Raw genomic sequence first — 7,371 nt, forward strand, 5'->3', positions numbered from 1 at the left:
GATTAAATAGATTACTTTGCCCCGGCAGCTCCAGCAACGTTTGCCTTATAGTCCCTCCAGTTGCTCTTCTTTTTATCCTCGGCAAGGCAGTATAATAGATGCGCTAAGGCGCCCGAGAGCTCATGCGCCGGGGCGCAAGGCCATGTGGGGACGGTAGTCCCGGGCCGCGCCGGGCGAGAGGCGACCGCTGGCCCCCGGACTACAAGTCCCAGAAGCCGGCAGGGTCCCCCTCCCACCCCCGGGCCCCCCGCTCCCTCCCCGGACCGGCGGGCAGGGGAGAGAAACAGCAGGGGTGATGGCCCGGTCAGCGGGGGCGGGTAAACACCGGCGGGGAAACGCCTCGCGTGGGTTTGGGCGGGGGACACGGGACACCCCGCGATAAAAACCCGCAGGGAGGTGGCGGGTGTCGTTGTCGTCGTCGTCCCCGCTTCCTCTGGGCAGACATTGCCGGGGAAAATCCCGGCTTCCCCTCCCGGCCCGGGCAGCGAAGGTGCAACAACAGCCCCGAAAGTACAGCTGGAAACGCGCAGGAACCCGCGGCGGGAGCCCACGCGTGCTGGGGAAGGCCGAGCGTTAAATCACAACCGCGGGAGCTTGGTCTCTCCCCCCACAACAACCATTTCCCCCCTCTTTTTTTTTTTTTTATTTTGTGTGTTTTTTTTAAATCGCGGTTTGCATTGGGTAACGTGCTCGCACATTTCTTACGCAACAACTAATACGAGCCGCAATAAAAATAGCCCTCTGCCAATGCAAGCGTAGTAGTAAGTGGCAAAAAAATAAAAAAATCCATTAAGAAAACCCACGACCTGATGTAGTTGGTACTGGTTAGGGCGTTTCATAATCTTGTCAACTGCTGGAAATAACAAGAGTTTAAAAAAAAAAATCTAGTGTATACAATAAAACCAGAATATGAATTTTACAAACACACCCACCACGAGAGCATCAACAGACACAAGCGCTGTTACAAACAACTCCAAACAACAGACCAACACAAGCCTGTATCCTGAAGAGATCTACAAACGCAAGCAGACCTTAAAAAAAATAAAATCCTGTTATAACCCCAAATATGATTCAATTGCTTCAGCACAAAAAGAAAGGGGAAAAAAATTCGAACTGCTGGAAAATAAACGAGTCCAGGGGAAACATTTGCGCGCCAACATAAAATAAGAGGTAGTTACGGGATTCCTCCGTGGACGCATATGCCAGCGGAGGCTGCCACGCTGCCTGTTACAGCCAGCCATGCAGTGATGCCAATTAATAAGTCAGTTTATTGTAACCGTAAGGTAAAGGCAGTTTTACTGGAAGACCTTATTTCCAGAAGATTAGGTTTTGTAAAACGTGACCAACGGGACTGAAATTTCTCAGGAGGTCTGATATAATCAGCAAGATTGGGTTTGCACAGGCAAGAGGACAGATGGTTTGGAAAATTCCACTTAGCCAGGATTGCGGTTGCCTTGGGGTGAAACCAAAGTTGTGCATATGCCTTAACCAAACCCAAGAAAAAGTGTCTTTTTTTTTTTTTTTTTTTTGCACTCTACTTCAAGGCTTGTGCGAATACAGGAACTAGAAACTCGCTCACAGCCCTACCACGCTTGGATCTATTTACTTTGTACGACAGAACTGGAAGTTGCGTCTGCATCAACAGCCAAACCCCACACTTTGTCTGCGTGTGACTTGGGCTTCCCTCCTGCAAGCTGACCTCTTTGACTTGACCATCAGGTACCCAAAAGCCACTTCAGTGCCCTCTGCACCCAGAGCACACGGCCTCTGCGGGAACACGGAGTGTGCAAGCAGTAAGAAAAAGGTACATTCTGGGTCTTTGTCAGGGGAACAGCCACACTCCACACACTGGCGTTCGCTAAACCTGCCCCATGTCTGGTCGTCGTATGTTCCGTGTTGCCAGACTGAGTGAGAATTCCCTTTGAAACACCACCTAAACTCCACCCTGCCTAAAAGTGTCCTGGATACGGGGGATCGGGGTATAGAGAAACACAGAATCATTAAGTTTGGAAAAGACCTCTAAGGTCATCAGGTCCAACCGTCAACCCAACACCCCCAGGCATCCTAAACCATGCCCCGAGGTGCCACATCTACACATTTTTGAACACCCCCAGGGATGGTGACTCCCCCACCTCTCTGGGCAGCCTGTGCCAGTGCCTGACCACTCTTTCAGTGAAGAAATTGTTCCTAATCTCCAATCTAAACCTCCCCTGACACAGCTCGAGGCCATTTCTTCTCATCCTAGTGCTTGTAACTTGGGAGAAGAGACCAACCCCCCCTTCGCTACAGCCTTCTTCCAGGTAGTTGTAGAGAGGGAAGAATTGCATTTTGAGCACAGGGCACTTTTTACCATCAATCTGCTGTATTCCCATTTTCAAGGCAATTCTAAAAGAGCACATGTGTATCAAAGCATATGAGCGCGGAGGAGTACCAGGTCAATTCTTGTGAACGCACTGTCCTGCTTCCTCCAACCCAAATTCTATGCTGAGTACGTGCCTGACCCACACGGATAAGCAGGGTATAAATTTATGAATGCTGTAACATACACGGATGCCAAATCACAAGAATGACCAAAGAGCCCCTAAATGAAAACGGCTGCCACTCCAGGCACGGGGGCTCAGAAAAGTTGCCAGGCTGAAGCTTTCCAAGGGAAGGGGCAGGGAGCGATCAGCTAAGTATTCATTATGAACACCTGTGAAAATATACGTCTTTCACTCTAAAGACTCATTTTCAGCTGAACTCTCAGTAATCTGAAAAGTTGGTTTTTAAAGGTATTTATATTTTCATTTGAGACGAACTCCTGCAACAAAAGAGCACGTTGGCTGAAATGTAAGGCTTGGCAGAGTTATAAGCAACTGAATGGGGGTCCCATAACTCAAAGTGTTCGGCAACCTCAGCAACACGCAGAGAGCGCAACAGGAGGGCTGAGCAAAACGGGTGCACGCAGGCAAAGGGGAGAGACGAGGGAAGCTAGGAGGGTCCCTGCAAGAGCATAAAGCCCTTCAGGGCAGAGTCACCTCGCAGTGACTATGCACAAGTTAAAAACTGGAATTTGATCCTCGCAGTAAATCTACTTTCAAGAGCAGCTTGACAAAACTGCAACCCAAAAGCAGCCTCCGACTACACCTTATACTTCCTTATCTCACCCCAGGTGGGTGTAAGACAGTTTCATCCCAAATTGTTATGTTCATTATGTATCAGGCTGAGCAGGCAAAACAATTCATGTGGGAAACCATCCCCAGAGATTTCACCACAATCAGCTTTCAGCCTGAAACATACAAGTCACTTGCACACCTACCTACCTACAGGTCTGCAAACTTGCACTTGAAGAACCCAGCTGCATCCTCCAGGGGAATAGGAAAGCAAATATATTCTAGGGATCCTTAAAGCCTTCTTCATGCAAGGCAGGGAGTTTAGATAATGGTTTAGCCAAACAAGCACAGGCTGACTCAGTTTGAATAAGCCCCAGAGGAGCAACAGAGAAATCAAATCAGAATTATTCAAGCACAAGGCACCTTGCAGAAAATAAAGCACTCTAGTCTGAGGAAAGGATAGTTACAACCTTCAGATGATTTTCTGAACTGATTTTGTCACATTAGTTTTACACACAAGATGTAACAATCTGCCTGTTCTGGGATACTTAACTCCAGCTTTTCCATGAAATGCAAGACTACAACAGTAGCTTTTTACTTCCTCCTCCTCTCTAAGCTCAGAGGAGCATCCTAGATTCACCCAAAGCCTTTTGATTAACCTCTGTGGTCTCTTATGTTGCATCTCCAGTTACCCAATTAGCTCCTTGTTAACTAACACCTGCAGTGTATTTATTCCTTGCCATTGCACTACTTTTAACCCTTAATACACAGTGGTATGTACATCCTTCTAGGAAGCTTTGAGTGTAGGCTTTAACAAGAAGAAACTTATTTGTGCAAAAGCAGAGTGGTTTTCAGGGCTGCTGAACACTGACACCTTTGGCTTCTCTGGTCTTGGTGTCCGGGGTAGGACTTGAGCCTTTTGAAAACAAGGGTGGACGGAAGCAGAATAGGGAGACACTTGTCTCTCTGGGACAGATGAGTTTTGTGAGAACTGGCCGTGCTCAGTGCCTTGCATGACTGCACCCAACAGCATTTAACAGTAATCAGGGACTGCTAGAAACACTAACCCCAAGCACCAATTTTTCTGACCTTTGCTATAGGTACTAACAGTAAGCTTCTGATCCTTTACGTCACCATTCAGTGCCTGTTTCACCATCAAAACCACAGTTCCCTGCTGCAGGGGAGGTGTTTGTTAGTATTTGTGCTTGGGAATTACCAAGGGATTGCAAGTGGAGAAGGATGCTGAAGGGGTATAGATACTGCACAGCATTCAAACCTCCATCTCCAGGTATGTCTGTGGGCACGCTGTACTTTCCCATGCACAGGAAAGGCTGATGCGAGCTCCACATGCCTCAAGGCAGGCAAATTTGGCCGTTCTGACTATTTTGTCAGCCATCAGCCATCATGGGCTACAAAAGACCTCACACATCAGTGAACTCACAGCAGATCCCATTACCAGCAACTGCTATCTCTGGAGTGGATGTCATCATTCATTACAAAAAGATAATTTATTCAATAACAGTTGTGTTTGGGATAAAGAAATAATAGTGCCCAAACAGAAGATTGCTTAAGAGCATGTAGTAAATGTCTGGGATTATATGACTCCGATCATCCCAATGGTAGAGAGCAGGGTGTCGAACACAAGGGGATAAATGCTTTTATTGCAACAGAGAGTCATCTTTACCAATTATTTTCTTCGCTGTAGTGGCAGGATTTCCTCAATTGAGTAAGCATTATTCAGTAAGGTAGGGATGACAGGACTAGGGCAGAGGTTTGAAACAATAATTGCAGTTTGTTCTTCTGTAGTACCTTTCATCTGTGGAATTCACAACAATGCAATAATCCCCCTAACAGCTTTTGTAGGTAAGGAAATATTATGAGCCCTGTTTTTCAGCTGAGGAAGCTGAGAGGGAATATGATGATGCAGAGAATCACAGGCAGAGCCAGAACTGGGACTCAGCTCTTCTGACTCATACTTTGTAGTTCTGAGAGCCTGGACACACCAGTTGGTGAAGCCACCCCTGGCTACTCAGTGCCTATAGGACCTTTGTCTCTTCAGTGTTCACTCTTCGGCTGGAAAAGGGTGACCAGAGCCCTCAAACAGGGAACCCAGGATGTCTACAAGCCCCAAAAGGCACAGAACTATGGTAGTTGATGGGAAGGCAGGAAAGAATTGAGCTATCCAAGACCCAAAGGATGTTCTAAGTGTTCATCTGCAAATATGTTTTGATTATGATCTAAACGCTGGTTTGGAGACAGCCAATATCCAATGGAGGATCCAGAGTGGATTTAAATAATGTCCTTCCAGATTGGCAGTTCTCAAACCAGAGAAACAGAGATGAATGGCTTCCCCTGCAATGGAGAGGAAGGCAATGAAGAGCCCACAAAATATTCTGTCTGACCTTGATGTCTTTTATCAGGATGTAGCAAGAAACATTACTTGGGGGACGTGGAGGTTGGGGTACAGTGTAAGATTTATATGTATGGAAAGAAGCAGCAGAAAGGCCTAAACTATTGTCTGAGAGAAGAAAGGGATGTGACCACAGGATCTGAGAAGTGAAGAGCAACTGCCCAGCCAATATGGCTACATACCTTTGGCCAGACTAAATAGGTTTCTTTGGAAATTAGCTGCATCTAAATGGTTTTGTTGCCCATTCAGTGTGATGTAGAGACCTAGCACCTGCTGTTAGCACAGTGGTTTGCACAGGTAAGCAAGCTTGTGAATAGTGTGTGCTACTGACTGAGTTGGCAGTTTAAACTAAGAGATACTAGAATGTGCTAGATTTCAGCTGGCTAAAGGCCTAATGGATTCCTGTGTTTCCTTACTTTCCCTCCTGCCCTCTTACAAAGACTGGAGAGAATCAAAAAGAGAGACTCTAACCAAAAAGTAACACTTTCAAACATCTTCATTGCTAAATTATAATGAGTAATAAATACATTCAGATTTCACTACAACTATCTCAGGGGTATGAGTTAATCGTATTGAACTGTCTGTCCATTGGAGGCGCAACCATTTGCAGCAGCTAAGAACGAAGCTGATTCACAGAAGTGCTGAGAACCTGCTGCTCCAGTTGAAGTGGCTGGGAGAGGCAGGCTGTCATCACGTCTGGCAGTCAGGCCATATGTGATTCAGTCTGGGGCTCTCAAATCATCAGCCTTTATGCGTTGCCTTGGCTGTGACTTGCACTGGGGGGAACCTGCTTTGAATGATACACCATAGCACATTGCTGGCCTCCAACCCTGTGTGAAGCCCACCTTCCCTTCAAAAACATGGGCTGTCTCTTAACAGGTCTTTACTAACATGGAGCTTGATACGTGCAGCGTTCAATGATCTTACTTTGAAAGAAGTTCTTCAGCTTCCACAGGCCCCTCGTGCTGAGGCTGAGTGTGTGTACACATCCCTCCCAAGGCAGAATGAATCAAAACCTACCTGCTCTCCACTGGGGTAAAATTTCCTAGTTTTAAATGAACAAATGCTGGCAGCGATGCAAGCAAGGTTCATGCTGTAGTGAGGGAGGTAGAAATATCAGCCTGGAAAAGGTTCAGCGTTTGTTTTTAAACCCCAGAAGAAACATATGAATGTGATGTATCTGGGATCTAGAAAAAAACCAGAGCTGCACATTAGCAACCGCACAGAAACAGCTATATGTCAGAGATCAGCTGCTCTTTAAAAGCCTAAAAGATGCAGCAGGTCTCTCATGAGTTTTCCTCCCTGTGTTTTTTGAGCAGTGTGTAACACACAGTAAGTCTGTTCCGCGCTTCCTCTGCTGGGAGGCCCAAGCAAATAAAAGGCCTAACTGAGACTGGTAATTGTGCCAAAACATAAACATGGGCTTACACAGCTTGTAAGCTTAGTGCCTTATTACTCACCATCGCAAATGTAAGCACGAGCTTGTTCGCAGCAGTCAGGTCTAAAGAGCAGATCCAGCATGTACTGAAGTTACCGGCAGCTTTTCCACAAACATTAACGTCTTTTGGATCAAATCTGCAGGACTGGGTTAGTTCTGGTCTCGGTGGAACCTGTGACAAAATTGTATATGTTACTCATAGCAGGACCCGTGGCCTCAGCTCTGTTCCTGATACCCTTGAAGCTATCCAAAGGGATCCCAGCAGCACTGAAAGCAGTCACTTCCATATAATCTGAGCCACTCATAGACTTTTCTTTCCCTTTTGTCATTATGGGAAGCTGCTCTCCCCCAAAAAAACTCAGACAGGTGTCTTTTCCAGTGTACTTGGCAGGTCACCAAGTTCAGGCTATTTTGAACTAAATGGAATGAAA

The 7,371-nt window shown here is 46.5% G+C and overlaps 1 protein-coding gene across 4 annotated transcripts in view; it reads right to left on the reverse strand.

The window, feature by feature from the left end:
• BRD3 (bromodomain containing 3) overlaps positions 1-7,112 on the reverse strand; it is a 44,206-nt gene extending 37,094 nt beyond the window's left edge. For 3 of the 4 annotated variants that reach the window (XM_075111917.1, XM_075111918.1, XM_075111916.1), the window contains exon 1: positions 16-151. The gene's annotated coding sequence lies outside the window, so the exon portion shown is untranslated. Of the gene's footprint in view, positions 1-15; positions 152-6,962 lie in introns of those variants that run through there. The other variant, XM_075111919.1, reaches the window with a different exon arrangement.
• Between the last annotated feature and the right edge of the window lie 259 nt (positions 7,113-7,371).

Source organism: Phalacrocorax aristotelis, chromosome 17, assembly GCF_949628215.1.
Source record: "Phalacrocorax aristotelis chromosome 17, bGulAri2.1, whole genome shotgun sequence".
Classification (NCBI taxonomy): domain Eukaryota; kingdom Metazoa; phylum Chordata; class Aves; order Suliformes; family Phalacrocoracidae; genus Phalacrocorax; species Phalacrocorax aristotelis.